Source organism: Aptenodytes patagonicus, chromosome 3, assembly GCF_965638725.1.
Source record: "Aptenodytes patagonicus chromosome 3, bAptPat1.pri.cur, whole genome shotgun sequence".
Classification (NCBI taxonomy): Eukaryota; Metazoa; Chordata; class Aves; order Sphenisciformes; family Spheniscidae; genus Aptenodytes; species Aptenodytes patagonicus.
In genome coordinates, this window is record NC_134951.1 from 106,941,186 (window position 1) to 106,950,284 (window position 9,099).

At 45.6% G+C, this 9,099-nt stretch overlaps 1 protein-coding gene across 1 annotated transcript in view; it reads right to left on the minus strand.

Annotated features, from left to right (window-relative positions):
• The window catches only part of PTPN14 (protein tyrosine phosphatase non-receptor type 14), a 123,884-nt gene extending 117,874 nt beyond the window's left edge, over positions 1 to 6,010 (minus strand). The window contains exon 1 of the mRNA XM_076334565.1: positions 5,856 to 6,010. The gene's annotated coding sequence lies outside the window, so the exon portion shown is untranslated. The remainder of the gene's footprint in view (positions 1 to 5,855) is intronic.
• Positions 6,011 to 9,099: the final 3,089 nt, after the last annotated feature.

Below are 9,099 nucleotides of genomic sequence, written 5' to 3' on the forward strand. Positions count from 1 at the left end.
TGTTCATCTCTACGCCAGCCCAGGCCACAGCAGAGCACGCCTCAATAAATTAAACCATCCAACTTTATTGTGTTAAAGAGTTAAAGTCCAACATATACTTTCTATGAAGCCTGAACATACATAAAAAAGACATCTTTCAATTCCACCTGCATTAATATTTAATTAAAGCCACCATCATTCACAGTACAATACAGGAATTAAATTGCTATAGTGGGTCAAATCATCAGACCGATATCCTGTTTCTAATAGCAGCTTACCCTATGTCCTCCAGAAGAAAACATATGAAATATCACATCAGACACTAACAGCATGATGTGCCCTAAGGTAAATTTCTTAATCCCTGTCAGATACTGTTGGTTTATGCCCTACAGCATCACAGTCAACATCCCTTCCACTGTAGCTGTGACTGTTTCTCCTGTCCCTAGGAATAGTTCACTTTTCTTTTTCACCCTACTAGGCTCTTGGTTTATATGCTCTCCTTTGGCGGTAAGTATTACAATTACTTGTATTTTTTAAAAAAATGGTGATTTAGGGGTATTATATACATCGCCTTTCAAACTACTCCCTATAACTAGTCATTGTATCAAAGGGTAACAGAATTATTATTTAGTAATGGCCAAACATTATTTTGCACATATATATCCTACCTCCTCTAACTGACCTCCTTGAAACAAAGCTACACTAATATTTTCAGTTCAACTTCATAGAATATCTTCCAATCTCTCTTCTTTGATAGGAGATCACAAATTGATTATCCCAGGTGAATTTGAGCACCAGTTTAATAATGTCCTTTGTGTTATTAACACAGCATTGCACAATGACTGTGGCATTTTTTTCTGCCAAGCATTAAGGAGGTGCACAAGTTCAAATAAAACATTGTTGAAATCTTCCTCCCCTTAGTAAATATAGTTAATTTACAATCCAGTAACATGAATTATTCCCTCCAATGTGCATATTCTTGAATTTATCAACATCATCTGCTGTGCTTCCCTTTTACCCAGCTTTCTTGGATTCCCTTTACAATTTCTCAGTCTTCTTCAATCTTGCCTAATCCAAATACTTTTGCATCATTAGCAAGTTTTGGCACACCATCATTCATCTAGTTTATTAGATCACCAACATACACATACACATTCACCACCCTCTTTTCAGAGTTGTTTCTACATCACATGGTAATTTAAGATTTACATTGTTACTGACAAAAAAAAAAAATATTCTTAGTCATAAGAAAAAGTACACTTTGAGAACTAGAAAGGAGAGTGGCTGTTTCCAAAAGACTTGCTTGGTTTTAAGCAAACCTCGGTATCTAAACTCTTCAAGTGAGCAGAACACAAGACTGTCACAACGTCTACAGGACATCAGACGGGGGCTGTAGGTCGGTGTTCTCTTCTTCCCAGGACCATCACCCATCCAACATGTCACATATCTGACTCCCTCAAGAAAAATCCTTTGGTTAGAAATCCTTCTTAATGTTACCTCAATTTATGGTTAATTAGTGCTAAATTTATAGTCCCTTAGGTATTTTCAGAAGTCGCTCCTGTATAGTTGACTATAATATGTACAACTGCTTATTAGGGCAGCAATGATGGGGGGAAATACATTGTAAAACAAATATGCACATTCCTTTTACATGCTTTGTGCTGCATCATAGTCTTGTGTCCTTCATTCCAGATGGCACTTTTAGCATTGAGTTGCTGACCTTGAGAAACACTTTAAAGAGCAATCTTAAAGCCTCCTTTACCTTCCTCTGCATCTAAAGCCAAAAAGACCAATCAACATCGTCCAGACGGCAAGGCACTGCATTTGCACAGTTATATTACCTTTATTTGACCACAGTCTAATCTTGCCAATTCACTAACACTGGGCCAAATTTCATTATATCATTCAAGGACATTGAAAGTTGAAGACAATGAAATTAAAATGCTCCTAATCCTTCAAACCTTCACATGAAGTCATCCTTGAATTTAGTAAGGTTGCTTTAAAAGTGTATTACATTATACGTTAACAAGTAAAACCCAACAGATTTAGCTAGTGAAAAACATTCTCATTAAATCAAAAGAAAAAAAGCTCAGTTGTGCTATCTTAAAGGAATCAGTAAAACCAATACTAAGGTTTCTTGCCTACCAAAGCATCAACTGTGAATAAACAGATTAAAATTACCTAAAGGTTTATTTAAACAGAAGAGGTGCAAGCAGAAGAAAAGGATAGTATGTACGCATTTAACAAGGAAAGCCAAATTTGATTTTCATCTAAAAAATAATGTCAATAGCAATTTTGATTCCTCATATATTTAAGATAAGCTGTACCTTGTTATATCTTTTAGCTTAAAAATTTTCAGCAAGCTCCAATTTTGTGTTCTGGTTGCTTATCATTACAAAACTATCCAAACATTTCAATCATACCCTCCATTTTGTCAGGTAGCTTTACAGTTAAAAAAACAAAACAAAAACCAAAAAAACCAACTATACCCAAAGACCGGAGAGTCAAGCCAAGTACTGTCAAGAGACAGGAAAAAAGAAAATAACCATCCCAACAATGCACACAACCGAAAAATAAAGACGTAGTGTTACTACCTCGAAATCACACTATTTCACAAAAGAGATGAAGACCAAGTCAACAAAATCCCCGTAACCTGGTAAAGCACCTAAATGTCAGCTTTTGGACACTTGGACATTTGACTCATTGATCCTTTCACACTCCAGAGTTCTCCTCACTCCCTCCTACAGCCCAGAGGAAAGAGGAAAGGGGAAGAGTCATGGACTGCAGTTCCTGCTCCAGGGTCTATTTCCACATTCCTTCGGAGCGTGTGAGATGTCTCCTCATAGACCACCTCTTCAGCTCCAAGCACACAGCAAACCAGAAGGCCTTAAGCAGAAGATGGGCACCTGTGTAGGACAGCCTACACTCACTCTGGACACGGACCGGATCCAGCACAACCAGAGGAAGCTATGAGTGCCCACTGAGTTTTGAGGTCTCCTGTACTAGGCGCACGAGGATGGGGTTAGACAGTGGAACCAAAATCATACTTTTATCATGATCTTGGACTTCAGCTCAGGTCTACCTCAGTTCCTTTAGGATCTAGTCTTTAATTTTTATTTTTTAATATTTTTTTTTAAAACAATCTAAGAGGTGGAGTCAGCAGCTTTCAGAGTCTCTGAACAGAGAATCAGTAGATTTCAAAAATGGAACCAGACCTTTTCACATAACATTTCGGAGAATCTTGTGCACAGGCATACTCCTAGCAGGAGGAACATCTACAGGGTAATGGTTTGTTTTCACAGATCAGGAGCCGTTCTAGTGGAACTCCACAAAGTATAATAGGCCAAGGCAGGCTGCACTTCTTGATTGACTTAGACATAAAAAGACTTTTATGGCATCTGCTCAGCATAAAAATTAAGCCTTTATTGAAATCTTCTTGTAATTGAGCTGGATACACATGCACAAATATATTGCATACTAAGTATTATAGCCTGGCTCCTGCAAAGACTTGTATACATGTTTATTATTATGTATATAAAAGAAATTCCATGGTTTCAAAAGCACTCTTCATGAATGCGAATTTAAGCACATGGGTGGGTCTTTGCAGGACTAGGACCCATAGGCTACTGAGCGGCACTGCCTGCTGAAAACTTTTTACCTCTGTATACTACCAGCAGTTTATAAAACCCCCTCAGCTGACTAACCCTTGCAACAGAGAAGGACTTGCTTCCAGCTGAGGAGCTGGCGTTCAAGTACACTTTTCACACTGCATATATCTATGCTAAACTTAAATCCAGATTAAAATGAGCTACTTCAGTAACATTTAATCAAACACAGCCTCACCGGATACGAAGAGAAACAGAATGAAGAGCAGCCCCTTTGGCTGTAGTGGTACAAAACAAACATAGAAAAAGGAAACCATAGAGTTACCAGAAGTATGTAGAGAACTCTTTTTTTTTTTTTTTAATATTAAATACTTTCTCCAAGATTGGAGGAGCTGCTGGCGGCCAAGACAGTTTGCTAAGTGTACAAAAGCAGATGTATTTCATAGAAAGCCATTCCATACCTAAGTTACGATAACTGACTCACGGGCTTCTGCTGGACAAGAATGACCAGGAGAAAAGTCAGTGATTAGTATTAACGTTGATTGCTAATTAACCCTCGTGAACAACACTGCACCAAAGCAACTTCTGCTACTACTACAGAAACATTTAAAAGGCACGTTTAAAACTGTAAGTATAATGTACATACAAAAGCTCAATTTGCTCAGTACTGAGATCAGTCCTGCAGTTCTCACTCTGGCCTTGATCTGCACCACTAGATCCTCTGAGGTTGCAGCGAGCCGGTTACGCTTTCAAGCTTCTCGCACGCAAATGCAGTGGTGGAACTGATGGCCACAAGCTCTGTCACAGATTTTGGGGACTATCTTTTAGCTGATGGGCTGTGCTTCAAACCGTACGTTTGCAAAGCTCCCAACTGTTGTATCATGACCCATTAGATACACACAAGTGCCCTCTGCCTGTAAGCAACTCTGGCACAGCCTCCTAAAGAAACCAAAAAAAGTTCAAGAAAGTACTGCCAATAACAGAACGGGGCCTAAAGCTTATTTGCATTACTATAATATCAACACACGCTTTATTTTACACCATGTAACAAGTACTAGATGTCAGCTACAGACCCCCCAGAGGGCAAGAGCAAAAGCTGTATAATCTGTATTTTGTCACTCATATTTGATAGGACATTCTCAGCTGGATAACCAGAGAGCAGTCCCTCCTGAGACTGCCTCCCCTCACATCTGTCCCCAAAAAGACCTGACTACCTTCTCTCTTAATATGGAGGTTGGCAGGTGGTGACTTGTGATTTGGGGGGAGCCATTTTATGTGTATATTTTTCCAAACTCTAAAGAACTTCAGCATATAACAGTGCTTTCAGAATAACCAAACCCAGTAGCGATTATCTGCATAGAGTTTAAAGAGAAAAGAACTGGCTTCTGGTAAAAGTATTTCTTTCAGCTATGGTTTCAGGCCACATGCCAAAAATCCCAGAAAACTTTTTGGGCAACAACATATTGAAACTGAGCCGTCACCGGTCACGGTTTGTTCCCACCTTGTTAAAGTTACCAACAGCCGAAGAGTTGCTTATAATGGAAACGTACGATTATTTTACGCAAGTCAGAGATAAAACGTTCTCGACAGGGAAGCTCCAGCACACAGTATATCCACATACCACACGTACATTATGTAACGCTTGTCCCAAACACACTCCAGTGAAGCGAGCTAGTTTGAGATCTTAAAAATCCATTGACTTTGCCACCTCCGAAACGAGAGCAGATGTCATTCTTCCCTGCCTCGCTGCGATCTTTTCTGCATAACTCGGCGTTACATATTTGCTGAAGACGAACGGCCGGTTTAGGCTTGACTGTAACTAACAAAGAACAAGGTAAACCCCTGGGCGGGGGGAAGACAAACACAGGCATGCCGCGGTGTAAATACGAGCAGCCCGGCAGAGAGCCCTGCCCGTTCCTAGCCATTTACAAACACCTCTTGATTATACAAATGCCACGGTATCTGGGCGCCTAGCAGATTAAATTCACAGGCTGGACGGACTGTCCGAGGCTTGTTTATCGCAGGTCACCGACTGGCATTTGTAACCCAAGCTTAGCTATTTTCGTAATTTACAAACAGCAGCGTCTAGGCGGCTGAGCTGCAATTGCACACTGCAAGGCATAACGAGCCTTACGCAAATATCGCCTCTCGCGCACACAGAGCAAAAGGCACAACTCGGACTGTTTCAAAGTCAGCGCGGGTGGCTGATAGGCGCGGGGACGCGCCCGAGCCCAAACTCGAGCAAACTCGGCGGCGGCGGCGCCTCCTTACCTGCTCGGCGGCCGCCCGGGCAGCGCGGCGGCTCCGGCTTTGTGCGCTCCCGCGGGAGGCGGCTGTCCCGGCCCGGAAGGCGGCGGCTGCCGGCGGGACCCGAAGCGGGCGGGGAGCGCGGCGGGCCGCTCCCCGGGGGCGGTGGGGAGGGAGACCCGCTCCCGCCGCCCCGGCCCGGCCACCGCGGGGAACTTCGGCGGGGCGGCCGGCAGGTGGGGCCGCCGGTGGCGGCGCGGGGGGCCGGGGCGCCCTGAGCTCCTGCTGCCGCCCGCGGGGTGCGGGAAGGAGGGAGGCAGGGCGGGAGGGAGGGGACTGGTGTCCCGCGGGGGCGCGCGGGGCCGGCGGGCGGGCGGGCGAGCCGGAGGCGGCGGGGCCGGGGCCGGGCTGGGGCTGGGGCCGGGGCGGCGCGGGGAGTCACGGCCCAGGAATGCCAGGAATGTGGGGCGGCCGCTGCGGCCGCGGGGCCCGGAGACGTCGGGGACGCGACTTGGGATTTCTTTTCTCCTTCTCTTTTTTCTTTCTTTTTTTTTTTTTAAAAAACTATTCTCCCCCTCCCCAAGGAAGGAGGAGGGCTGAAACCCACCCCGCGGAGGAGGGAAAAGGAGGGAGGAAGAGGAGGGCATAGGCTCCTGCCAATCCGGGCGGGTGCCGGCTGCAGCTCTCCCGAGGAGGGCAGAGCTGCCAGGCGCGGGGCGCCTTCCTCTCCTCTCCCCTCTCGCCCCGTCCCGTCCCCTCCCGCCTCCCCGCCGGGGGGAACCGGCCCCTTCCCGCCCCTCCCGCCGCGCGTGTCGGCGCGGGGCCCGGGCCGGCCGCGACCCGCCGTTGGGTTCCGCGCACGTGTCGGCCCGGCCCGCGGCGGGAGGGGGCCGCGCGGGGGCGAGCCCGGCGCCCTGCGGGGCGGCGCGGCCGGGAGGGAGGCGCTGCGGTAGCCCGGGGCGGGGCGAGCACCCCCAGAAGGGCTCGGGGCGGGAAGGGGTGAGCGGGGAGCGGCGCTAAGGCAGGCTTTGCACGCGTGGGCCTTGAAGCTCCTGCCTTCCCCCTTCCAGCCCTCCTGCACGTCGGCGGGGTGCCACCCTGCTTCCCTGTTGCCCCTCTTCTGCCCTTCCGTAACCCCCTATTCATCTCCCTCGGTCTTGCGTTACGGCATCGCTTCTTCTCCTGCCCGCCCTATCTTCACTCCTCCTGCTTTTCCCATTTCAGCCCTCTCGGTCTCCCGCTCGCTATGTGACCCTCGGTCCTAGAAGGGTGGTTATCCCTGCTCCTCCAGCTGCGCAGAGGGCTGCTGCAGGGGACGTGATGGAAAAACACCCATGGTGCCGCCGTCATGCACGTGCCTTGCTGGAAAGCAAGCGGGAGAAAACCTGAAGATGGTTTGAAATGCGGCGGTTGGTGCTTGGCAGATGTGGGAAGCCCTTCTGGTGTCTGCTGTAAGAGAGAGAAGGGGCAGAGAGCGCACCACGCTGTAGGAAGCAATGGGTACTGTCAGGAAGGTTGGGGCTACCAAGAGGTGTTGAATGGATTGCACCAGACCAAGTAGGCTTAAGAACGGTGCGAGTATTAGAAGTGATGTGTAGATGCTCTTGTGTGTCATAGCAGATGGACAATTTGCAAAATTATTTTTGCCTTAGACCACGTATATTTAAAATTATCCACATTCCAAAAAGTGTATACAAATACTCCCGGTACCAGTGGGCACCTACAGAAACGTCAAAGGGAGGTATCCCTCTAAAACTGTGACAACAGTACTTAAGGACTCTTACAAACAGGGGAAATCATGAAAAATAGCGATAAATGAGAATTGATACTATTTTCGAGTTGCTGTGCTTTTTTGCCACTTGTACACCTTACTGAAGGAGTACGTGAGCAGATTCGTTGGAGTCAGGATTACTCAGATTGTTAATGGTAAGAGGATCAGGAGCTGAGGGAGGGAGAAATAGCACAGATTCTTGATTTTGATAGATAAGTAATTGTATTTAAATACTGTATATGGAATCACAGGCCTATGCCTTACCTCTGGCATAATAATATTATAATTACATTTTGCAAGGAAAGTCCTTTTCATCTGAGACTCTCAAACATTTTACAAACACCACACCTTAACAAAGTAAGTCATTACCCCCATTTTGCATATGGCTACACTGAGGCACTAAGAAGTGACACCATTTAAGATGTTAGCTTGAATTATACTTGACCACGTGTAGGTACAGAGCTTTGAGTAACAATCTGGAAGAAACATCAGGTGTCAGAATGAGATGATAAGATGGATCATAGAGCCGCTGTGCTCTGAAGTTATACACTTCAGCTTTATGCCAGAAAACAGCTTTCCCCTACTGAGTGGAAAGTTGCATGAGAGGGTAGCACGCATCAAAACTAGGGTTTAACTTGTTGGTTCCTCTCAGGTTCTCCCCGTGCTGGGGCAGGTGTGAGGATGTTGGTTTTAAGACAATAAATATTGACTTTTGCATCTGTGCCTCAAGGTGGTGTGCTGGCTACCTTAAGTCTTTCAGTGGAATTCCTGGTTTGCAGCCGGTCACTTTCATAGGTCTCTCTGCATTTGGAGTAAACTTACTTAATGACCTTAACTGCAAATGAAGTAATGTTGCAAGGTGCATAAACATGCTGACAGGTGGGAAGATTTGGAGGGGAGATTTTATGTATTGGTTACCCGCAGGACGGGGTCCCCTAGAAGAAATAAAACCAGCTAGAAAAAATAAAATCAGACTACTTGTCAGCAAGAGCTTTTACTAAAAGGTCAGCTCAACAAACTCTGCAAAATGAAATGTATTTCAAACTTACCCAACCAAGAGAAGCTCCTGAAACTGGGAATGGTGAAGATCATTACTTTTTCATGAGTTTACTTAATGCAGTGATTAATGCCTGTATTAGACTCTCAGAGATTGTAGCAGTAGGTGCTTTGGTAATACCAAGCTTCCCAGAGATTATAGCCAGTTACTGCAAAGAGTCTTCCATAAGGAAATCTGTTGTGTTGGTGCTACTACCGCTTTCTAGGACCATTGAAACCTGGAATCTTTACATACATCTTTGTTCCCCAAGAGCTCTCAGGAGTATACAACCCTGGGATTAAAACCAACAGTTCCTACCTGCTACCTGGGGAGTGGTTTCATAAAATAATAAAACTAGACTAGATGTTCCTCATGCTGTTTCAAAAATGGGATGTTAAAATGATAGAAATCATTGATTTGGTTCCAAACTCCTGTGCTGGTTCAAATTTGTCCAGAAAACT